The sequence below is a fragment of the Coregonus lavaretus genome (assembly GCF_964263955.1).
Source record: "Coregonus lavaretus genome assembly, chromosome: 22".
In the NCBI taxonomy this organism is placed as follows: Eukaryota; Metazoa; Chordata; class Actinopteri; order Salmoniformes; family Salmonidae; genus Coregonus; species Coregonus lavaretus.
In genome coordinates, this window is record NC_140009.1 from 1,665,435 (window position 1) to 1,691,615 (window position 26,181).

Here is a 26,181-nt window from a genome sequence, read left to right on the forward strand (position 1 = left end):
AGTCAGTTTTACGAGGGCATGTTTGGCAGCATGAGTGAAGGAGGCTTTGTTGCTATGGTGACCAATGAGCTAAGATAAGGCGGGGCTTTGGAGACAAAGCGGACTCTGTGGTGACTTGAACAAGAGTAAAGTTAAGGCCTCAACATTTTGCTGAATTTATCTGAACTAACATCTATCTGAATTTCTGTCGGTGTCCATTTTGAAAGGTCTTCCTCATCGCAGCTTGTTTGTTCACTAGCTCATACTTATACAGTGGCTTGCAAAAGTATTCACCCCCCTTGGCATTTTTCCTATTTTGTTGCCTTACAACCTGGAATTAAAATGGATTTTGGGGGGGCTTGTATCATTTGATTTACACAACATGCCTACCACTTTGAAGATGCAAAATATTTTTTGGGGTGAAACAAACAAGAAATAAGGCAAAAAAACTGAAAACTTGAGCGTGCATAACTATTCATCCCCCCAAAGTCAATACTTTGTAGAGCCACCTTTTGCAGCAATTACAGCTGCAAGTCTCTTGGGGTATGTCTCTATAAGCTTGGCACATCTAGCCACTGGGATTTTCTTCCCATTCTTCAAGGCAAAACTGCTCCAGCTCCTTCAAGTTGGATGGGTTCCGCTGGTGTACAGCAATCTTTAAGTCATACCACAGATTCTCAATTGGATTGAGGTCTGGTCTTTGACTAGGCCATTCCAAGACATTTAAATGTTTCCCCTTAAACCACTCAAGTGTTGCTTTAGCAGTATGCTTAGGGTCATTGTCCTGCTGGAAGGTGAACCTCCGTCCCAGTCTCAAATCTCTGGAAGACTGAAACAGGTTGCCCTCAAGAATTCACTGTATTTAGTGGCATCCATCATTCCTTCAATTCTGACCAGTTTCCCAGTCCCTGCCGATGAAAAACATCCCCACAGCATGATGCTGCCACCACCATTCTTCACTGTGGGGATGGTGTTCTCGGGGTGATGAGAGGTGTTGGGTTTGTGCCAGACGTAGCGTTTTCCTTGATGGCCAAAAAGCTCAATTTTAGTCTCATCTGACCAGAGTACTGTTTGGGGAGTCTCACACATGCCTTTTGGCGAACACAAAATGTGTTTGCTTATTTTTTTCTTTAAGCAATGGCTTTTTTCTGGCCACTCTTCCATAAAGCCCAGCTCTGTGGAGTCTATGGCTTAAAGTGGTCCTATGGACAGATACTCCAATCTCCACTGTGGAGCTTTGCAGATCCTTCAGGGTTATCTTTGGTCTCTTTGTTGCCTCTGATTAATGCCCTCCTTGCCTGGTCCATGAGTTTTGGTGGGCGGCCCTCTCTTGGCAGGTTTGTTGTGGTGCCATATTCTTCCATTTTTTAATAATGGATTTAATGGTGCTCCGTGGGATGTTCAAAGTTTCTGATATTTTTTTATAACCCAACCCTGATCTGTACTTCTCCACAACTTTCCCCCTGACCTGTTTGGAGAGCTCATTGGTCTTCATGGTGCCTCTTGGTTGGTGGTGCCCCTTGCTTAGTGGTGTTGCAGACTCTGGGGCCTTTCAGAACAGGTGTATATATACTGAGATCATGTGACACATAAATAAAGTCCACCTGTGTGCAATCTAACTAACTAATTAGATTCTAACTAATTCTGCGACTTCTGAAGGTAATTGGTTGCACCAGATCTTATTTAGGGGCTTCATAGCAAAGGGGGTGAATACATTTGCACGCACCACTTTTCTGTAATTAGTTTTTTTCACTTCACCAATTTGGACTATTTTGTGTATGTCCATTACATGAACCCCCCCCCCCAAAAAAAAAAAAATCAATGTAAATTACAGGTTGTAATGCAACAAAATAGGAAAAACGCGGATGAATAATTTACTAAGTGTTAATGATATAAGAACAAACTTTACATAAATGTCATAATGTTTGTGATGTGGTTCAAAAGTCAAAACTCAGGTCAGCTGTTCTTATCGAGTTACACAAATCCACAAGGAGTCAGTAGAAACCATATTTATTTAAAACAAGTCAGCCACATCAGCTATGGTTTTTAAAAAGGCAGTGAATGAGGCTGAATGAACTGTTTCGCTGCCAGACGAGGCTCCGCTGATCTCTAAGGTGGTAAGGATTCACTCCATGGTGCTGAAAGGAAAGCTCCGCTGTCGGGACAGCTTTATGTAGGCCCTAACAGTTTGTGGGCACCGTTTGTCACCGTTATAGTGCAATTAATGTATTGTTTAGTGTTGTGTTGTGTTGTGGCTTTGCTGGCCCCAACAAGATCTTGCCCCACCAAGATTTACTAAAATCGCCACTGGCTACAGTAAGTGTATATTTTTTATTTGAAAGATTCTTTCTCGCTGACATGAAAGATAGGCATATCAGCATATGTTCCGAAAACCGGTTTGAAAGCGATGATTATTAACGTTTCTATACATTAAAACATTAAAACACAGCGTCGGAATTGTAGTTCACACAGATATCTAAATATGGAGAAGAAGGGTTTTGGAGAGCTACATAATTATAATAGGCGATACAGTGCATTCGGTATTAAGTATTCAGACCCCTTCCTTTTTTCCACATTTTGTTACGTTACAGCCTTATTCTAAAATGTATTAATTAATTTTTTTCCTCATCAATCTACACACAATACCCCATAATGACAAAGCAAAAACAGGTTTTGAGAAATGTTTGCAAATGTATACAAAATAAAAAACAAAAATACCTTATTTAAATAAGTAATCAGACCCTTTGCAATCAGACTCGAAATTGAGCTCAGGTGCATCCTGTTTCCATTGATCAACCTTGAGACGTTTCTACAACTTGAATGGAGTCCACCTGTGGTAAATTCAATTGATTGGGCATGATTTAGAAAGGCACACACCTGTCTATATAAGGTCCCACAGTTGACAGTGCGTGTCAGAGCAAAAAACAAGCCATGAGGTCGAAGGAATTGTCCGTAGAGCTCAGAGACAGGATTGTGTCGAGGCACAGATCTGAGGAAGGGTACCAAAAACTTTCTTCATTGAAGGTCCCCAAGAACACAGTGGCTTCCATCATTCGTAAATGGAAGAAGTTTGGAACCACCAAGAATCTTCTTAGAGCTGGCCGCCCGGCCAAACTGATCAATCGGGGGAGATGGGCCTTGGTCAGGGAGGTCACCCTGACAAAGCTCTCAGAGTTCCTCTGTGGATATGGGAGAACCTTCCAGAAGAACAACCATCCCTGCAGCACTCCACCAATCAGGCCTTTATGGTAGAGTGGTCAGACGGAAGCCACTCCTCAGTAAAAGGCACATGACAGCCCGCTTGGAGTTTGCCAAAAGGACTCTCAGACCATGAGAAACAAGATTCTCTGGTCTGATGAAACCAAGATTCAACTAATTGGCCTGAATGCCAAGCGTCACGTCTGGAGGAAACCTGGCACCATCCCTACAGCGAAGCATGGTGGGGATGTTTTTCAGCAGCAGGGACTGGGAGACTAGTCAGGATCGAGGGAAAGATGAATGGCGCAAAGTACAGCGAGATCCTTGATGAAAACCTGCTCCAGAGTGCTCAGGACCTCAGACTGGGGCGAAGGTTCACCTTCCAACAGGACAACGACCCTAAACACACAGCCAAGACAATGCAGGAGTGGTTTCGAGACAAGTCTCTGAATGTCCTTGAGTGGCCCAGCCAGAGCCCGGAATTGAACCCGATCGAACATCTCTGGAGAGACCTGAAAATAGCTGTGCAGCGACGCTCCCCATCCAACCTGACAGAGCTTGAGAGGATCTGCAGAGAAGAATGGGAGAAACTCCCCAAATACAGGTGTGCCAAGCTTGTAGCGTCATACCCAAGAAGACTCGAGGCTGTAATCGCTGCCAAAGGTGCTTCAACAAAGTACTGAGTAAAGGGTCTGAATATTTATGTAAATGTGATATTTCCGTTTTTTTTTTTTTTTATACATTTGCAAAGAATTCTAAAAACCTGTTTTTGCTTTGTCATTATGGGGTATTGTGTGTAGATTGATGAGGGGGAAAAACAATTTATTCCATTTTAGAATAATGCTGTAAAGTAACAAAATGTGGAAAAAGTCAAGGGGTCTGAAAACTTTCCGAATGCACTGTATATACCTAGCTGTGTGTTATATATCTCTCCCCTCCAGGGGGCGCTGCAGAAGTTATGGTACAGTCTGACTACTTTCCGAATCATGACAACTCTGATGTAAACAGGACGTTTCGGTAGGCTCCGATTTAATAAATACAGATAATTTGTTCATTGGACATGGTCGGATATTTTTTTGTTGATTAAATTAATTATGCGAGAAATGGCGGTGGAAACGCCCTTATGCGCAAATATTGATATAAAATCCATCACATCGAAGTAAACTTGGAGTCACATGATGATATGACGTGTGGTCCTCCCACTACAACTCCGGAAAGCATGCAGTTTCTTAGGCTACAGATGAAATAACTTACGATAAACTTCACAGGGTGGGGAAAGTGCACGGTGATCTTGATGCGCCTTTCCAATAAATATCGAGGGTCTGATTCTGGTGACATGATGATCGATGCTTGATTGCCATTTGACAAATAAAAATATCCTCGCTCTTATCCATATTAACCTCATTGTGTAGACTAGGCTTCCCGCACAGCCTTGAGCTGTTGGCTGGAGTGCACGTTAGGGTGACCACATTTTAAATACCCAAATGCGGGACAACAGGATGATTTTGCGGGACATTCGCGGGACAGTGTAACCTACATGAATAAAAACATCCCCTCGAAGAGCAATACAAATGTAAATGACGTCATGATTTCTCAAAGTTTGTACCGACAGATATGGAATGTCATTATAGAATATGCATTAAATGCATCCTCCAATTGCAAAGTCTGCCTATTGTCTCAATACAATTTTTAATGTTTAATACCTTCAAACACCAAATTAGGCATTCCTAACTCAAAAATAGCCTATGGCATCATCACTGTCAATCGTGAATGATAATTTTTCACGTTTTACCAGTGAAATGTCCAAACTGCGTCTGCACTCTGCATGCCAATCATTTGATCTCAATCAGTTTCGTGGGAATAGCCTATGCATTTAGATCTTCTTGAATTACTGTTTCCTGAGCAAATTATAGCAGATGGTGTTAATAAACTATATAGCCTATTGCTCCGGTGTGCTCCGGCATCACTACACCCCTGCAGTCTGTTGCACCGACCGCGCAATTGAAGCGTAGCCTACTCATGATGCAGAAACCAGAAAATCTGAAAATCTCGTAATATTTAGCCAAGGAAACATTTCTGGTCGGTCTCAGGGAATGTAAAACAGTTAGGATGGGAGTCTTTTAAAACGGGAGTGAAGTAGCAGCAAATATGTTGAATGAGCAACTAATGAGAATGGAGATCCTCACAAGTTTGACGAAATTACCTTAGCCTATATTTTACAGTCTAATAGGCCTACCGCTATGTACTAACGTTTGTTGCTCTTCATCTGAAGCACGCTTATTGTAAGTAGTTTGGAGGCCTGTGTCACGCCCTGATCTAGAGAACTCTTGTTGGTTGGGTCAGGGTGTGAGTTTCAGTTTGAGATCTATGTGATCATATTCTATGTTGGAGATCTAGTATGTGTATTTCTATGTTTGGCCGGGTGTGATTCCCAATCAGAGGCAGCTGTCGCTCGTTGTCTCTGATTGGGGATCATCCTTAGGTAGCCTGGTTGCCTCCCTTAGTTGTGGGATCTTGTGTGTGTTCCTGTTCGGCTTGTTGTGTGTAGGACTTCACGTTTTCATGTTATTTTGTCAAGTGTTTATTCGTCTTAATAAACATGTACGCATACCACGCTGCACCTTGGTCTGACCCGTCTCTCTACGAACGTGACAGAATATCCCCACCACCAACGGACCAAGCAGCGTGGCCAGGAGGAGCAAACACCCTGGACACAGGTGGGGAAGACATTTTGGACATGGGAGGAGATTTTCACTGGAAAAGGACCCTGGGCGAAGGTAGAAGCCCGGGTAGAAGAGGATCAACGGCGACATCAACGGTGCCGGCCGAAGAGGAAGCCTGAGAGGCAGCCCCAATAAAACAATGTTTTGGGGGGGGCTAAAGGGGGGGTCGGAGATCGAGAGAGAAGAGCCCCGACCAGTGCACCCGTGGGGGTTCCAGGTGGAGTCCCTACAACCATGGGAGCAGGTATTTGGAGCAGTTTTACACAGAGGAGTCGGAGGAAGACGACGACGATGAATTTCTGATCCCTCACTCGTGGGGGCTCCCGGAGGAGTCCTCACTGGAGGGGGATTGGCGGTGGAGAGAGAAGGACTGGAACAGTTGTGGATCTCCAACGCCAGTTCCCAGTCCGGCACGACCCGTGCCTACTCCTCGCACCAAGCCAGTGGTGCGTGTTCCCAGTCCGGCACGACCCGTGCCTGCTCCCCGCACCAAGCCAGTGGTGCGTGTTCCCAGTCCGGCACGACCCGTGCCTGCTCCCCGCACCAAGCCAGTGGTGCGTGTTCCCAGTCCGGCACGACCCGTGCCTGCTCCCCGCACCAAGCCAGTGGTGCGTGTTCCCAGTCCGGCACGACCCGTGCCTGGACAGAAACGCGGACCTAAAATGGAGTCAGCGGGTACAGTCGGTCCGACGGTCCCCTGCAGGGAGCACTTTAGCGTGTCGGTTCCCAGTCTGGGGCCGGCAACCAGCCCAACTACAGGGCTGGAATTTTCCTCTGCGTCGGTGCCCAGGCTGGGCACGGCATTTAGTCCTGCTCCAGAGATGGGGATGGATACGGGTCAGGTCAGCTGCTCCACTCCGGAGCCAGAGTAGTCCGCTCCACCGGTGCCAAGTCCAGCTCCGGTCAGCGGCTCCACTCCGGAGCCAGAGCAGTCCGCTCCACCGGTGCCCAGTCCAGCTCCGGTCAGCGGCTCCACTCCGGAGCCAGAGCAGTCCGCTCCACCGGTGCCAAGTCCAGCTCCGGTCAGCGGCTCCACTCCGGAGCCAGAGCAGTCCGCTCCACCGGTGCCAAGTCCAGCTCCGGTCAGCGGCTCCACTCCAGGCCCAGACGTCAGCCCCTCTCCAGGATCAGGGCCTCTCAACAACGATTGTAGTGTTTAACATCACCAGTAGGTAGGCTACCACATCCTTATTTCATAAGCCAAGGTGACAGCAAGAGACAGGTTGGAATGCATGATTGAAATACGGGACAAATCTACCTTTTTTTCCTAAATTGGTGGTATTTGACTTTGTTAATAAATTGCGGGACTTGATTGTTTGGTTTTGCGGGACAAAGGGCCTAAATGCAATCTGGGACATGTGGGCACCCACACGCACGTGCTGAAACCAGAGTAGGAACCTTTGCTATTTAAACACAACAGTTAGTTTTGTCACAATCGGTAGAGTTGAAAATGTGACGGAAACACATTGAACTTCAGATTTTTATTCAGTACATGAAAACGTAAGCGAAAAAGAACATTTTCCTGGGCACTAGATCATCGGGCACTGATTTATTTATTTTTTAATCTGCAACAAGTTAGTTTGGTGGAAACAACACTGGTGGGAAAATGCGCATATTTTCTTTATGCAGTTTTTACAATATTAGCATGAAAATCTGTCGCCAATCGGATGGAAACCTAGATACTGACTATACATATCGCACTGTATCTGCTGGCTAGCTAGAGTACGTATGTCAAGACCAGAGTAGGGACATTCGCTATTTAACGCAACAGTTTGTGTGGCAACACTATCTGTTGAGTTGAAAATGTGATGGAAACACATAGAACTTTAGATTATTTTTTTTCAGTACATGGAAACTTGAGCAAAAATGTAGCTTGCACTACGTCATCACACACTGATTTCACAAAAAAGGTCAATTTGGTGCAAACACCACTGGTGGGGACCGAAAATGCGCATATTTTATTTATTCGGATTCTAGAGTATTCACATAGATGTAGGAAGTAGACTGAACAAAAATATAAATGCAACATGTAAAGTGTTTGTCTCGTGTTTCATGAGCTGAAATAAAAGATCCCAGAAATGTTCCATATGCACAAAAAGCTTATTTCTCTCAGATGTGGTGCACAAATGTGTTTACATCCCTGTTAGTGAGCATTTCTCCTTTGCCAAGATAATCCATCCACCTGACAGGTGTGGCATATCAAGAAGCTGATTAAACAGCATCATCATTACACAGGTGCACCTTGTGCTGGGGACAATAAAAGGCCACAGATGTTTCAAGTTTTGAGGGAGTGTGCAATTGGCATGCTGACTGCAGGAATGTCCACCAGAGCTGTTGCCAGAGAATGTTATGTTCATATCTCTACCATAAGCAACCTTCAACGTCGTTTTAGAGAATTTGGCAGTATGTCCAACCGGCCTCACAACCGCAGACCACATGTATGGCGTTGTGTGGGCGAGCGGTTTGCTGATGTCAACATTGTGAACAGAGTGCCCCATGGTGGCGGTGGGGTTATGGTATGGGCAGGCATAAGCATTTTATTGATGGCAATTTGAATGCACAGAGATACCGTGACGAGATCCTGAGGCCCATTGTCGTGCCATTCATCCGCCGCCATCACCTCATGTTTCAGCATGATAATGCACGGCCCCATGTCGCAACGATCTGTACACAATTCCTGGAAGCTGAAAATGTCCCAGTTCTTCCATGGCCTGCATACTCACCAGACATGTCACCCATTGAGCATATTTGGGATGCTCTGGATCGATTTGTACGACAGCATGTTCCAGTTCCCGCCAATATCCATGCAACTTTCCACAGCCATTGAAGAGGAGTGGGACAACATTCCACAGGCCACAATCAACAGCTTGATCAACTCTATGCGAAGGAGATGTGTCGCGCTGCATGAGAAAAATGGCGGTCACACCAGATACTGACTGGTTTTCTGATCCACGCCCCTACCTTTTTCTTAAGGTATCTGTGACCAACCGATGCATATCTGTATTCCCAGTCATGTGAAATCCATAGATGAATAAAATATTTTCAGTTTACTGATTTCCTTATATGAACTGTAAATCAGTCAAATCATTGAAATTGTTGCATGTTGCGTTTATTTTTGTGGGGGTCATGGGAAAACGTTTTGCCAGTGCTGAAGATGTCTGCTAATACAGGACTATTAAAGGCCCAGTGCACAACTTTTGTATAAATATATTTTTTTTAATTATTCTGATTTTTCAGGGGGTTATGAGTATTTGCATTTCCACCCAAAAAAATGCAATTTGAATGTTCATAGCGGAGTGAAAATGCTGCTTAATTTTAGCAGTGTTCTAATAAATATATTTTAGATTAGTTTCACTTACTAGCTTAGATACATACAGTGCCTTGCAAAAGTATTCATCCCCCTTGGCGTTTTTCCTATTTTGTTGCATTACAACCTGTGATTTAAATTGATCTTTATTTGGATTTCATGTAATGGACATACACAAAATAGTCCAAATTGTTGAATTGAAATGAAAAAACTAACTTGTTTCCAAAAATTCTAATAAATAAATAACGGAAAAGTGGTGCGTGCATATGTATTCACCCACTTTGCTATGAAGCCCCTAAATAAGATCTGGTGCAAACAATTACCTTCAGAAGTCACATATTTAGTTAAATCAAGTCCACCTGTGTTCAATCTAAGTGTCACATGATCTCAGTATATGTAAACCTGTTCTGAAAGGCCCTAGAGTCTGCAACACCACTAAGCAAGGGGCACCACCAAGCAAGCCGCACCATGAAGACCCAAGGAGCTCTGCAAACAGGTCAGGGACAAAGTTATGGAGAAGTACAGATCAGGGTTGGGTTATAAAAAAATATCCGAAACTTTGTGGTCCTCTGTAGCTCAGCTGGTAGAGCACGGCGCTTGTAACGCCAAGGTAGTGGGTTCGATCCCCGGGACCACCCATACACAAAAAAAAATGTATGCACGCATGACTGTAAGTCGCTTTGGATAAAAGTGTCTGCTAAATGGCATATTATATTATATATTGAGCATCCTATGGAGCACCATTAAATAAAAAAAATAAAAAAATGTGTTAAACAAATCTAAATATATTTTAGATTCTTCAAAGTAGCCACCCTTTGCCTTGATGACAGCTTTGCACACTCTTGGCATTCTCTCAAACAGCTTAATTTGTTTAACACTTTTTTTGGTTACTACATGATTTCATATGTGTTATTGTGTTATACAATGTAGAAAATAGTAAAAATAAAGAAAAACCCTTGAATGAGTAGGTGTGTCCAAACTTTTGACTGGTACTGTATGTTTCAGTAAGATTTTTTTTTTTTTTAGCATTTATAGCAATGGTTATCAACTGTACTGCAGGGATGGAATGTAAATCGCAGAAAATTGAGGTTGTGGTGGCAGCTGCAGAGAGGTATTTTGGTGTTCGAGACTTGACGACAGGGTGTGTTAAGTGGTGGTGTCCCATCATTTTAGGCTGTTGGCCTAAATAGATTTAAATAGTGGAGAATGGTGTGTTTTTGTGAGTGTAGTGTTAGATGGTAGGGTATTTGTTTTAAAAAATGTTTTCAAGGAACGTGTACGGGAGTTATACTCCAGTCTAGTAGGTGGAGGTAATGCAACATGTATTGGATGGCAGCCGCCGTTAAACCTCACCGAAGAAGAAATCCTTGGTTGCTGGAAGCGGGACTGAGGGAGACTCCAAGCAGTTCTGGGAATAGCCGGCCGGCAACCGTCCAGCACTAAGGAAAGGCACGTACATCCCTCGACTTTGACAGATGAAAAACTGAGAATAACGTTAAGATTAGTTGTTTCGTTTCGTTAGCTAGACAAAAGTTTTTTTTTTTTAATACTACGGACCAGGCCCGAGTAATATCGGATGTGGTGAGTTCTGCATACTTATGTCGCCAAATGCTAACTACAGTAACGTTAGTTAGCTACCGAACTTGGTGATTTAGCCAGTTCTGAAAATGTCGTTGGAATTTGATTTCGCCCCCCTCAAGTTGCTTTAGCTAGCTAGCTACTTGCTAACAACTACGCAAGTCAAAGTATCAATGTTTTTTAACCGGTCAGTTAACTACTTGTCCAAAATTACCACCAAGAAAATGTCGACACATGTGGTACTTGAGCGATAGTGGCGGACAGTCCTTTATCTGGATAACCAGCTAGTTAGCTATCGTCTGATAACTAACGTTAGCTCTTAGCTACCTAACTGATTTATTTATAACGTAATTTGCAAATCACTGGCACAAGCAAACAACTGATCCAGTTAGCTAACTAGCTAGCTACCTAACATGATTGAAGTAGGTTAGCTGGTGCTGCGTCGTCGGCTTTGTTAGGGCATGGATTGAGGGGCAGCGTTAGCTAGCTAGCCATGTGACATGTCATTACAACGCTTGCTCACTAACTCTCAATGCAACATTATGGAAACATTCACAAGTCGCGTCTGCACGGAGAATATGTTGTACCCTTGCAGAAGAGAAGGTTTGTTTGGTGATGATTCTCTCTAATAACATAACGGAATCAATTGGCTTTTTTTGTTGCTGCGACAGAGATCCGAACCACTTGCCCCGGCCTCTTTCACTCTGCACCCGAGAAGAAGCGGGGCCCACTTGGGCCTTTGTGATTTGCCAAGCACCCCTCCCCCAACACCCATTCACCTCAATTCTCCCAAGAATGCTGACCCCCCCCTAACCCCAAAATGTGGCAGAGCAGTTCCATATCATTCACTTGGCTTGTGAGCCGTCTATTCCAGCAGGCTATTGTTTGCATTATTTGTGGGAGCATGTAGAAAAAATCTGGATTATACAGAAACCAAGTTCTGTCTCAGCTCCTTTTTGACCTAGTGATGTGATCTTTAACAAGCATGCACATCACTGCACCCATACCACAGATGGAAGGAGCCAGATCTCATGATGTTTAAAGGGTAGGTAGCATAAACGTAGCCACATCTAACATATGTATTTGCGTTAGTATACGCATCAAAAGTCCCAATGCAAAGTTACACCTAATATTTCTATTTTGAGTTATTACATAAAACCGATCAGAATTTCGAAGAATGCCGAAGTCATGCCAGAAAATGTTTTTGCGGGGTGTGATTTAATATGGAGGACCTGGCAAGCCAGCCTATTTACTATAATGTGAACTCCAATAGAAATGTAGGATCATAAAAATCCTGGAAAAGTCAAGGAATTTGAAGTGTTTTCCATGCCCTGAAAAGTTCTGGGAAATGATAAAATCTGAAAAGTTTAGCAAAAGTCAATGAAATGAATTCATTTCTGTTAATGTCATTTATTTATGCACTTTTACAATATTTTATAAATCAAATAAAAATCACCATATCAGCCAGGATGGGAATGACACTAGTGCGTCTGTGTTTGGGAGCATCACCTGCATGTGTGAGACAGTGGGCCGTTGCTCAAGGAGCGAGGCAATATTAGGGCCGTTGCTCATGGAGAGAGGCAATATTAGGGCCGTTGCTCGAGGAGCGAGGCAATATTAGGGCCGTTGCTCGAGGAGCGAGGCAATATTAGGGCCGTTGCTCGAGGAGCGAGGCAATATTAGGGCCGTTGCTCGAGGAGCGAGGCAATATTAGGGCCGTTGCTCGAGGAGCGAGGCAATATTAGGGCCGTTGCTCGAGGAGCGAGGCAATATTAGGGCCGTTGCTCGAGGAGCGAGGCAATATTAGGGCCGTTGCTCGAGGAGCGAGGCAATATTAGGGCCGTTGCTCGAGGAGCGAGGCAATATTAGGGCCGTTGCTCGAGGAGCGAGGCAATATTAGGGCCGTTGCTCGAGGAGCGAGGCAATATTAGGGCCGTTGCTCGAGGAGCGTCTCAAATAGCCGCCTGTCCCTTTTTTTAATGGCCGGGCAACAGCACACATTTCAGCAAATAAACGCCTGTTTCAAATAAACGACAGGTCTAAAATAATTGTTTACGAGGTTTGATTTGTTACATTAAATAATTCAGTAATGACTTGAAAAGATTATGGCAATCATCCATTTTTATCGGCAGTAAGAAACTGCTAGCCATTGGCTGCTAACAGCAGAGAACTGCTAGCTAAGAACCCTAGAAATGGTCTGATCGCCCCCTATTGGCGAAAGAACTGCCGAAAATGCACAGTCAAATACGTTTATTTTTTTATGGAGGCATACTAAGACAAAAGAAACGTGACAGTGTGTAAATGATAACACATTAGTGCAATAAATTATGAACGTATTAAAATGCTGGAAGTGAATGCTGGAATTAAACAATGAACTATGCACGGTAGTAAAAGCCTGTCTCTAATAAGCTCCTGTTGTGTTCAGTGATTTTAAGCAAATAAACGCCTGGGCTATTCATTGAAGTTTTACGGTATGCAGTTATCTTAGCCGCCTAAAGTTAATTATTTTAGCCTGCTAGCTAGCCTAGCTAGCCAACCACCATGGTTGACCATAGCTGAGTAGTAAGCCAGAGAACAAAACCAACTAGTCTAGCACAGGCAGGAACCCACAGAACACATACAAAAAAAGCCATCAAAATATGAGTCAACAATAAGACTGCGATTGGAGGAAGGCTCCGGGCAGATGGAAATGATCACAACCGTAATCAGTCTGCTACTGTAGCATGCTAGTACTAAGCCAAGGTGGAAGAAGTCTGGTGGCCTACTTCATGGAGATCATGCGGCCCCCACGTGTGGGGAATCTGGTTAGTTCTTTACATCACACTTACTCGTGATTGGTGGATTGTAGCTCACCACTGCTAGAATGGCTAGTAGCTAATGTAAGCCAGCTCGAGCTAGCTAACGCAGAGTAGATTCTCCATATGACGTTGAGAAAAAGTGCATTGTGGGTAGTTTAGAAGATATCTGGAAATACATTTAAAATATGTAAAAACCCCAAACATAACTGTTTGTAGGTATAGGTAACCAGATCGTGACTAAAACTGTTTCTAAGTCTTTGAACTCACTGTTACTTCGGTGAGTAGAAACTTGTGCGTTCTACCATTTTAAAAAAAATATGAAGCTTCCGTTTAGAACTTCTCACCAGCACATATGGTGATGAGGAAGTCCAGTGGCGGGAAGTGGGAGGGGTTGGAGCTAGATGAAACTTGGAAGACATTCTGCTCATTTTCTCATTGATAAAACATTCCATCTCAATAGTTTTCTGTTTCCAAACCTAAAATATGTTATGGACAGCTGTGTTGGTATTGTACTTCAAACTACAGTATGTGTAGGCAGGTTGCTTAGGATTCAAACCTTCTCAAACAGCCTAATTCATACTCTTAGAAGGTGCTTCCACGATAATGTGATTTGTACCTCGTACGAGGTGAAGTATTGGATTCTTCACACACCACAGTAAGACATTATCATATTACACTACCTTTTCATGCTTTTTTATTTTATTAAATGAAAGCAAGCTTTGCGTTATACTTAGAAGACCATCAGGCTTAATAAATAAATACAATTATAAATGACAATACATGTCATCAAAATAAATGGTAATAACATCCGTTTTGGTTAGGAGGTGTTGTGTTGGACACAGTAGGTCAGAGATAGAGCCTGGCTGCATTCCTGGTTTATGGAGCTGTTATCTTACCTGTGTAATATTGACATAAGCTCAGAACCACTTGTGTTTCAAACATGGTCCTGTTTTATCATTACTGTGCTGATCAGTGGACAGGTCATTACCTCTGTCAAAATAATATGTAGCTTAAAGTTATGTTTTTACTTGTATTTCTTTTTGAAATAAAGATGGTGACTCAACAATAATACACATTTACAATAGGCCTATATACAGTGGGGGAAAAAAGTATTTAGTCAGCCACCAATTGTGCAAGTTCTCCCACTTAAAAAGATGAGAGAGGCCTGTAATTTTCATCATAGGTACACGTCAACTATGACAGACGAAATGAGAAAGAAAAATCCAGAAAATCACATTGTAGGATTTTTAATGAATTTATTTGCAAATTATGGTGGAAAATAAGTATTTAGTCACCTACAAAAAGCAAGATTTCTGGCTCTCACAGACCTGTAACTTCTTCTTTAAGAGGCTCCTCTGTCCTCCACTCGTTACCTGTATTAATGGCACCTGTTTGAACTAGTTATCAGTATAAAAGACACCTGTCCACAACCTCAAACAGTCACACTCCTAACTCCACTATGGCCAAGACCAAAGAGCTGTCAAAGGACACCAGAAACAAAATTGTAGACCTGCACCAGGCTGGGAAGACTGAATCTGCAATAGGTAAGCAGCTTGGTTTGAAGAAATCAACTGTGGGAGCAATTATTAGGAAATGGAAGACATACAAGACCACTGATAATCTCCCTCGATCTGGGGCTCCACGCAAGATCTCACCCCGTGGGGTCAAAATGATCACAAGAACGGTGAGCAAAAATCCCAGAACCACACAGGGGGACCTAGTGAATGACCTGCAGAGAGCTGGGACCAAAGTAACAAAGCCTACCATCAGTAACACACTACGCCGCCAGGGACTCAAATCCTGCAGTGCAAGACGTGTCCCCCTGCTTAAGCCAGTACATGTCCAGGCCCGTCTGAAGTTTGCTAGAGTGCATTTGGATGATCCAGAAGAGGATTGGGAGAATGTCAGATGGTCAGATGAAACCAAAATAGAACTTTTTGGTAAAAACTCAACTCGTCGTGTTTGGAGGACAAAGAATGCTGAGTTGCATCCAAAGAACACCATACCTACTGTGAAGCATGGGGGTGGAAACATCATGCTTTGGGGCTGTTTTTCTGCAAAGGGACCAGGAAGACTGATCCGTGTAAAGGAAAGAATGAATGGGGCCATGTATCGTGAGATTTTGAGTGAAAACCTCCTTCCATCAGCAAGGGCATTGAAGATGAAACGTGGCTGGGTCTTTCAGCATGACAATGATCCCAAACACACCGCCCGGGCAACGAAGGAGTGGCTTCGTAAGAAGCATTTCAAGGTCCTGGAGTGGCCTAGCCAGTCTCCAGATCTCAACCCCATAGAAAATCTTTGGAGGGAGTTGAAAGTCCGTGTTGCCCAGCGACAGCCCCAAAACATCACTGCTCTAGAGGAGATCTGCATGGAGGAATGGGCCAAAATACCAGCAACAGTGTGTGAAAACCTTGTGAAGACTTACAGAAAACGTTTGACCTGTGTCATTGCCAACAAAGGGTATATAACAAAGTATTGAGAAACTTTTGTTATTGACCAAATACTTATTTTCCACCATAATTTGCAAATAAATTCATAAAAAATCCTACAATGTGATTTTCTGGAGAGAAAAAAATTCTCATTTTGTCTGTCATAGTTGACGTGTACCTATGATGAAAATTACAGGCCTCTCTCATCGTTTTAAGTGGGAGAACTTGCACAATTGGTGGCTGACTAAATACTTTTTTCCCCACTGTATATATAAAAATGCAAAACAGCCAAATGAGAGAGACACTACATGACCAAAAGTATGTGGACACCTGCTTGTTGAACATCTCATTCCAAAACATGGATATTAATATGGAGTTGGCCCCCCCTTTGCTGCTATAACAGCCTCCACTCTTCTGGGAAGGCTTTCCACTAGATGTTGGAACATTGCTGCGGGGACTTGCTTCCATTCAGCCACAAGAGCATTAGTGAGGTTGGGCACTGATGTTGGGTGATTAGGCCTGCCTCGCAGTCGGTGTTCCAATTCATCGCAAAGGTGTTCGATGGGGTTGAGGTCAGGTCTCTGTGCAGGCCAGTCAAGTTCTTCCACACTGATCTCGACAAACCATTTCTGTACGGACCTTGCTTTGTCATGCTGAAACAGCAAAGGGCCTTCCCCAAACTGTTGCCGCATAATTGGAAGCACAGAATTGTCTAGAAGGTCATTGTATGCTGTAGCGTTAAGATTTCCCTTCACTGGAACTAAGGGCCCTAACCCGAACCATGAAAAACAGCCCCAGACCATTATTCCTCCTCCATCAAACTTTACAGTTGGCACTATGCATTGGGGCAGGTAGTGTTCTCCTGGCATCCGCCACACCCAGATTCATCACTCCAGAGAACACGTTTCCACTGCTCCAGAGTCCAATGGTGGCAAGCTTTACACCACTCCAGCCGACGCTTGGCATTGCGCATGGTGATTCTAGGCTTGTGTGCGGCTGCTCGGCCATGGAAACCCATTTCATGAAGCTCCCGACTAACAATTCTTGTGCTGACGTTTCTTCCAGAGGCAGTTTGTAACTTGTGAGTGTTGCAGATTTTTACCTGCTTCAGCACTCAGCGGTCCCGTTCTGTGAGCTTGTGTGGCCTACCACTTCGTGGCTGAGCCGTTGTTGCTCCCAGACGTTTCCACTTCACAATAATGGCACTTACAGTTGACCGGGGCAGCAGGGCCGAAATTTGATTGACTTGTTGGAAAGGTGGCATCCTATGTCACTGAGCTCTTCAGTAAGGCCATTCTACTGCCAATGTTTGTCTATGGAGGTTGCATGGCTGTGTGCTCGATTCTATACAACTGACAGCAACGGTGTGGCTGAAATAGCCGAATCCACTAATTTGAAGGGGTGTCCACATACTGTTGTGGATATGTGTGTGTATATATGTGTGTATTTACATTTTACATTTACGTCATTTAGCAGACGCTCTTATCCAGAGCGACTTACAGTTAGTGAGTGCATAAATTTTTCATACTGGCCCCCCATGGGAAACGAACCCACAACCCTGGCATTGCAAGCGCCATGCTCTACCAACTGTGTGTGTGTGTGTGTGTGTATATTTCCATGATTCTAACAGTTCACCCAAGTGTTTTGATCAAAATCCCAAGTCAAATCGCAATTGCAACATTTGGTTAAAAATAAGGCCTATATTCTTTCCAATATCGTACAGCCCAACGTGGAAATGATCTCATGAGTGCAGAAAACGATTTTGGGTTGAAGTTGAATTGAAAACTATAAAACTATCAGAGGGAGAAAGAGCCCTTGGCGTTTCGGTTTGGGGAAGCTTACAACTTACCCTCCCTTTTCTACTGATCTGCATGCCAGCTATCATTGTCATATGTAGATTTTTGTGAAACAGTTTCATTTCAATAATACCGTTTTCGTTTCTCAATCATTGTCATAAAAAAATCTTAATTAAAATGAGGATCTAAAAGTAAAAATGAAACGAATGTGAGAGCCTCTGGCCCAGCGTCGTCCATGGTAGGGGAGGGAATGGCCGGCAGGGATGTAGATCAGTTGGTAGAGCATGGCGTTTGCCACGCCAGGGTTGTGGGTTCGATTCCCACGCGGGCCAGTATGAAAAAAATTAAAAATAATGTATGCACTCACTTAACTCTAAGTCGCTCTGGATAAGAGCGTCTGCTAAATGACTCAAATATGATCAGATGGCGGCTAAAGAAAAGTGCGGCAGGTAGCCTAGTGGTTAAGAGCGTTGGTCCAGTAACCGAAAGCTTGCTGATTTGACTCACCGAGCTGACTAGGTGAAACATCTGCCGATGTGCCCTTGAGCAAGGCACTTAACCCTAATTTGCTCCTATAAATCGCTCTGGGTGAGTGTCTGCTCAATGACTAAAATGAAATGATAAAATGAGAAATTAGTGCATGGAATTCAGAGATGCCCTATAGGCCAATGCAGCAGTAGGTAGGGGTTAAAGTTCTCCTTCACTGTGATGGATTTCCGTCATTGATTCTGGAGAGGTCGTTTTTGAGATCAGTGTAGGTCCTCTCAAACAGCGGTGTGTAGCCTACCGTAGCTCAGTGCTTTCGCTCGGGACAGGCAGCTGTTTTTGCGTAAGGAAAAAGTATTCCGGTTATTTGTTTCCATATGGGTTCAACAGATCAAAACATTTTGCTCTTTCGTGGGGGAGATATTTTTCAAATACTCTGGGGAACTTTTATAATTTGCATTGGATGTTAAAAAAACGGACTTCGTTGACCTACTGTGTGAGGTGAAGGAAAAAATGACTGAAGCTTATTAGTGGTGAGTTAAGACCATCAGAAATATAAATAATATAAATAAATAAATAAATTGGTCATTTAGCAGACGCTCTTATCCAGAGCGACTTACAGGAGCAATTAGGGTTAAGTGCCTTGCTCAAGGGTGGTCCTCTGTAGCTCAGCTGGTAGAGCACGGCGCTTGTAACGCCAAGGTAGTGGGTTCGATCCCCGGGACCACCCATACACAAAAATGTATGCACGCATGACTGTAAGTCGCTTTGGATAAAAGCGTCTGCTAAATGGCATATTATTATTATTATTATAAGGGCACATCGACAGGTTTTTCACCTAGTCGGCTCGGGGATTAGAACCAGCGACCTTTCGGTTACTGGCACAACGCTCTTAACCACTAAGCTAACTGCCGCCCCAGATGGGACTTTCCTAAATTTGCGCGCACCATGCCAGGTACCTCCTATGCTCCCTCAACATTATCAGGACAGAGAAACATGCTCAGTCATTGCTCACACAGTACACTCCAAACAAAAGACAATGAAAACATTGACTAAACTCCTAAAATTAGGGTTATTAAATAAACCAAAACTTGTTTCTCACAAGTGTAGCAGGTTGTGAACTCTGCAAACAATGTTTCCACTCCGAGAATGGTAAATGACTGTAATTAACACATGCATTAATAGAAATTAATGTAACCACATGAAGGGGCTTAACAGTACATTTACTACTGCTAACCTATGTAACCTACTGCTAACCTAATGTAACCTACTGCTAACCTATGTAACCTACTGCTAACCTATGTAACCTACTGCTAACCTATGTAACCTACTGCTAACCTATGTAACCTACTGCTAACCTATGTAACCTACTGCTAACCTATGTAACCTACTGCTAACCTATGTAACCTACTGCTAACCTATGTAACCTACTGCTAACCTATGTAGCCTACTGCTAACCTATGTAACCTACTGCTAACCTATGTAACCTACTGCTAACCTATGTAACCTACTGCTAACCTATGTAACCTACTGCTAACCTATGTAACCTACTGCTAACCTATGTAGCCTACTGCTAACCTATGTAACCTACTGCTAACCTATGTAACCTACTGCTAACCTATGTAATGGGGAATTGATACATAATAAATAAGCAATGGGAAAACAATTCACACAATGAATGCGCAAGAATTGGCGGGAGACTGCCCTCCCCTTGGCGGGAGACTGCCCTCCCCTTGGCGGGAGACTGCCCTCCCCTTGGCGGGAGACTGCCCTCCCCTTGTCTCAACATTTTAAAATTATACTCGAGACACATCTTCACGTATATTTTAGATGCTTTTCACTGATGGCCGCATCTCAATAATCAGCTAGGCCTATCGCCATGCAACACTGCCCAAACTGCTAGCCAGCTAGGCCTATCGCCATGCAACACTGCCCAAACTGCTAGCCAGCTAGGCCTGTCGCCATGCAACACTGCCCAAACTGCTAGCCAGCTAGGCCTATCGCCATGCAACACTGCCCAAACTGCTAGCCAGCTAGGCCTATCGCCATGCAACACTGCCCAAACTGCTAGCCAGCTAGGCCTGTCGCCATGCAACACTGCCCAAACTGCTAGCCAGCTAGGCCTGTCGCCATGCAACACTGCCCAAACTGCTAGCCAGCTAGGCCTGTCGCCATGCAACACTGCCCAAACTGCTAGCCAGCTAGGCCTATCGCCATGCAACACTGCCCAAACTGCTAGCCAGCTAGGCCTGTCGCCATGCAACACTGCCCAAACTGCTAGCCAGCTAGGCCTATCGCCATGCAACACTGCCCAAACTGCTAGCCAGCTAGGCCTGTCGCCATGCAACACTGCCCAAACTGCTAGCCAGCTAGGCCTATCGCCATGCAACACTGCCCAAACTGCTAGCCAGCTAGGCCTATCGCCATGCAACACTGCCCAAACTGCTAGCCAGCTAGGCCTGTCGCCATGCAACACTGCCCAAACTGCTAGCCAGCTAGGCCTGTCGCCATGCAACACTGCCCAAACTGCTAGCCAGCTAGGCCTGTCGCCATGCAACACTGCCCAAACTGCTAGCCAGCTAGGCCTATCGCCATGCAACACTGCCCAAACTGCTAGCCAGCTAGGCCTATCGCCATGCAACACTGCCCAAACTGCTAGCCAGCTAGGCCTGTCGCCATGCAACACTGCCCAAACTGCTAGCCAGCTAGGCCTGTCGCCATGCAACACTGCCCAAACTGCTAGCCAGCTAGGCCTATCGCCATGCAACACTGCCCAAACTGCTAGCCAGCTAGGCCTGTCGCCATGCAACACTGCCCAAACTGCTAGCCAGCTAGGCCTGTCGCCATGCAACACTGCCCAAACTGCTAGCCAGCTAGGCCTATCGCCATGCAACACTGCCCAAACTGCTAGCCAGCTAGGCCTATCGCCATGCAACACTGCCCAAACTGCTAGCCAGCTAGGCCTGTCGCCATGCAACACTGCCCAAACTGCTAGCCAGCTAGGCCTGTCGCCATGCAACACTGCCCAAACTGCTAGCCAGCTAGGCCTGTCGCCATGCAACACTGCCCAAACTGCTAGCCAGCTAGGCCTGTCGCCATGCAACACTGCCCAAACTGCTAGCCAGCTAGGCCTATCGCCATGCAACACTGCCCAAACTGCTACCCAGCTAGGCCTGTCGCCATGCAACACTGCCCAAACTGCTAGCCAGCTAGGCCTATCGCCATGCAACACTGCCCAAACTGCTACCCAGCTAGGCCTGTCGCCATGCAACACTGCCCAAACTGCTAGCCAGCTAGGCCTATCGCCATGCAACACTGCCCAAACTGCTACCCAGCTAGGCCTGTCGCCATGCAACACTGCCCAAACTGCTAGCCAGCTAAGCCTATCGCCATGCAACACTGCCCAAACTGCTAGCTTCCCTAATAGGTATAGGCCTACTAGCTTGTGATTTGAAACAATCCACAGCTATTAAAAAAAAATATATATCTAATGGTACTCTGTGGCTAAGTCAAGCTCTCTGGTAAAGTATTTTGAATGGTTTTATTTATGTTCTGTATAGACAGGAGTAATTGTATAAATTATTTAAATGTACTTCCCTAGCCTATTGGGCGCACCGCCTATGAAAGACTTCATCATTTGCCATTTCTCTCCTGTCACACTGGTTTTAATATCAACTTTATTTCATTGTCCAGAAGCCAAAGGCACAACCCTAGTCATATTAGCAACCCATCCTAGTCATATTAGCATCCCATCCTAGTCATATTAGCATCCCATCCTAGTCATATTAGCAACCCATCCTAGTCATATTAGCAACCCATCCTAGTCATATTAGCAACCCATCCTAGTCATATTAGCATCCCATCCTAGTCATATTAGCAACCCCATCCTAGTCATATTAGCATCCCATCCCAGTCATATTAGCAACCCCATCCTAGTCATATTAGCATCCCATCCTAGTCATATTAGCATCCCATCCTAGTCATATTAGCAACCCATCCTAGTCATATTAGCAACCCATCCTAGTCATATTAGCAACCCATCCTAGTCATATTAGCATCCAATCCTAGTCATATTAGCATCCCATCCTAGTCATATTAGCATCCAATCCTAGTCATATTAGCAACCCATCCTAGTCATATTAGCAACCCATCCTAGTCATATTAGCATCCAATCCTAGTCATATTAGCATCCCATCCTAGTCATATTAGCATCCAATCCTAGTCATATTAGCAACCCATCCTAGTCATATTAGCAACCCATCCTAGTCATATTAGCATCCCATCCTAGTCATATTAGCATCCCATCCTAGTCATATTAGCAACCCATCCTAGTCATATTAGCAACCCATCCTAGTCATATTAGCATCCCATCCTAGTCATATTAGCATCCCATCCTAGTCATATTAGCATCCCATCCTAGTCATATTAGCAACCCATCCTAGTCATATTAGCAACCCATCCTAGTTGTTTCATCTTTAGATTTCCCGTCTTTCTACATTTCTAACAGAGAAGTTCATCTCTGTCACATATGGAACCGCTCTCATCAGGTGCGCTGTTTAGAATGGTGTTTTCCCGGCAATTGCATTTTGGCAAATGTTTGAAAATGACATTTTATTACCTGCTTCATTAAAGGAGTTGCATGTTCTGTTAATATTAATTACCATAATCTAAATGTGATTTCTGTCATTCTGGGCACCGTGGGTGGACGCCTTTTTAATGGGTTACGCACCCAATGCATATGGGTCTGGTACATTTCTGAAATGGCCAGTTAATTTAAAATCTTCCAGGTCACATTGTCCGGCACCACATTTTCCTAACGGAAAACCTGGTTTGGGCCAAACGCATCTGTATACCACTCTTCATATTTCCAAGCATGGTGGTGGCTGCATCATGTTATGGGTATGCTTGTCATCAGGGCCAGTCCTTGCTGTTCTGCCACCCTAGGTGAGACTGAAAAATGCTGTCCCCTGCAAAACTAGAATAGTCCCTGTAAGCAAAAGGACATGTAAAATACATATTTTTCCAGATGTTGAAGTTAGGTTCAATTTGGGTTCTGAATGAAAGGTGAAAATACGTATTTTCCGTATGTTTAAAATACATTTTTTCCAGGATGTTGAAAAGGCATCTTTTCCAGAAGGTGAAAAATAAAGAAATTCTGGACGTTGAAATTGGGTTCATTTTCGGTTCTGAATGAAAGTTGAAAATACGTAATTTATAGAAGTCTTTGTTTGGGCCAAATCAAGGCTGGTCCAGACCAGACAATCTGAACCAAACATGGACGTCTATGATTGGTTCAGATTTTGTCCAGAACGGACCAAAAACCAATGTACGTGGATGTGGAACTCAAGGCCGGTATGGACTGCACCAAAAAAAGACATCCAAAAGGCATCGGTCCATGCTTACTGAAAGTTAGCCTACAGTGTTACCTGAAATTGAATTTTATGAATGCCCATCTGTCGTAAGCCTACCGTTTTTAAAACGCCAAAAGAAGACGTCCGGACAGGACCAAAAAAAGACGTTGGCTCGTGTTTACTGGGGTGTAGCTTACCATGTCGGCCACAATGGAATTGTATGAATGTCCATCCATGTGGTAGGCCCACCGTTTGTTAAACAGGCCGTTACATTGGCTTTATTAGTCATGATTCCTGTGACTAATCAATTTGGCGATTTTAAGCTTTGAATATCAGCTACCCAACTTTATCAGGAGTTATCGTGAGCCTATTTGCAATGTGTTTACACAGCAGGGAAATGCAGAAGTATTTTTATTTATTTTTAGCAATGATCAGCTTGTCAAAAATGTACAGATACAAACATGAAACCACTGATTATGACAACGGGGTGAATCCACTGGACAACAGTTGTGAATGTCCATTTTACTTTGACCTGTCCTGTTTGTTAACATGACAGCACATGTTTTATTTGATCGGAGAAACCTGCATGATGTAAAACCTGCCAGTTTTCATTACATTGTCATACAGTTTCATCTCCAGCCTGTAGGATACAGTAAAGGCCATGCACTCTTTCTACCATATCCTATATCTGCTACATTTATGTTAAATACTATTTTTTTAACGGAATGTAGGTGGAGCGATGAGTCTCCAACAGCACCCTGGGAGTGGACAAGCAAAATACATTGAACAAAAAATATATAAACGCAACATGTAAAGTGCTGGTCCCATGTTTCATGAGCTGAAATAAAAGATCCCAGAAATGTTCCATACGCACAAGCAACTCCTGCCCAGTCATGTGAAATCCATAGATTAGGGCCTAATGAATTTGTCGATTTACTGATTTCCTTATATGAACTATAACTCAGCAAAATCTTAAATTGTTGCGTATTTTTATTTTTTTTGTTCAATATATTTTGCGCCCCAGCCTTTGACAAAGTGGGCACTGTGTATCACAGGGCGGCACCAGAGCTCATCTAAAAAGCCCATATGCCACTGGTTGAGAGAAATTATCATTGTTTCTGGGCAGAATTATGTGAGGTTGTATGTGTTGTTGTTGGAGTGTCTTGGTCAGTTTAGTTCAGAAAATGCCACCCTCGTCAATCTGCCCTATGGCTGACTAATCCTAATAAGCGGGCCGGCCGTGCTTGTCATTGGCCAGGACAAGGGAGTTTTTTTTGGGGGGGGGATAAAAATAAACCGAATAGAGCTAAGCACAGGCAAAATCCTAGAGGAAACCCTGGTTCAGTCTGCTGTCCACCAGACACTGGGAGACAAATTCACCTTTCAGCAGAACAGCAACCTAAAACACAAGGCAAAAGAAATATACACTGGAGTTGCTTACCAAGTTGACATTGAATGATCCTGAGTGGCCGAGTTAGTTTTGACCTAAATCGGCTTTAAAGTCTATGGCAAGACTTGAAAATGGCTGTCTAGCAATGACCATCAACCAACTTGACAGAGCTTACATTTTAAGAATAATGTGCAAATATTGTACAGTCCAGGTGTGCAAGGCTCTTACATGCTCTGAGCGTGCATGTTGATTTTGTCTATCCCCAGACGCTGAGGTTAAAATACCAAAACCAACTGTGAACCAACTATATTAATTTGGGGACAGGTCTAAACACACATTAAACATTCATGGACATTTAGCTAGCTTGCTGTTGCTAGCTCATTTGGCCTGGAAGATAAACATTGGGTTGTTATTTTACCTGAAATGCATATGGTCCTTTTTTTTGGCTGGATCTTCCTAGAATTTTGACCCATTTTGAGTCATACAATTGTGTGTTCTCTACTCCGACAATTAATCCAAACATGAGAAAGGGAAACCTAGTTAGTTTTCTTAGATGAATCTCTCCTCATTCATTCTTCTGTGAATGTTATATGGTGGGTGGCAACCAACTTTAAGGTGCATTACCGCCACCGACTGGACTGGATTGCGGACCTTGTTCATCTTTCAATCACCCATGTGGGTAAATGCTCATAAAAATCAATGAGTAGATTGGAGAGGCAGGACTTATAATATAATAATAATATGCCATTTAGCAGACGCTTTTATCCAAAGCGACTTACAGTCATGCGTGCATACATTTTTGTGTATGGGTGGTCCCGGGGATCGAACCCACTACCTTGGCGTTACAAGCGCCGTGCTCTACCAGTTGAGCTACAGAGGACAGGGCGTCGATCGTCTAAAATAGAACCCAAGTTTTATTTTAGCACCTGGCTACGCAGACTCACAGCTGTAATCGATTACCAAATGTGGTTCTAACATGTATTGACTCAGGGGTGTGAATAATTATGTTAATGAGATTTCTGTATTTAATTTTCAATCTGCCAAAAAATCTAAAAAATGTTTTCACTTTGTCATTATAGGGTATTTTGTGTAGATGGGTGAGAAATTCTATATTTTGTTGTGTTCAAAATGGATTAAGTCAAG

General features: G+C 43.8%; 2 protein-coding genes across 2 annotated transcripts in view; both read left to right on the forward strand.

Annotated features, from left to right (window-relative positions):
* The window catches only part of LOC311149458 (caM kinase-like vesicle-associated protein), a gene marked incomplete at both ends in the record, with an annotated part of 122,322 nt that overhangs the window by 73,030 nt on the left and 23,111 nt on the right, over positions 1-26,181 (forward strand). The gene's annotated exons all lie outside the window — the stretch shown is intronic.
* The window catches only part of LOC311149459 (ubiquitin-like modifier-activating enzyme 1), a gene marked incomplete at its 3' end in the record, with an annotated part of 128,235 nt that continues 112,658 nt past the window's right edge, over positions 10,605-26,181 (forward strand). The window contains exon 1 of the mRNA XM_084186656.1: positions 10,605-10,788. The remainder of the gene's footprint in view (positions 10,789-26,181) is intronic.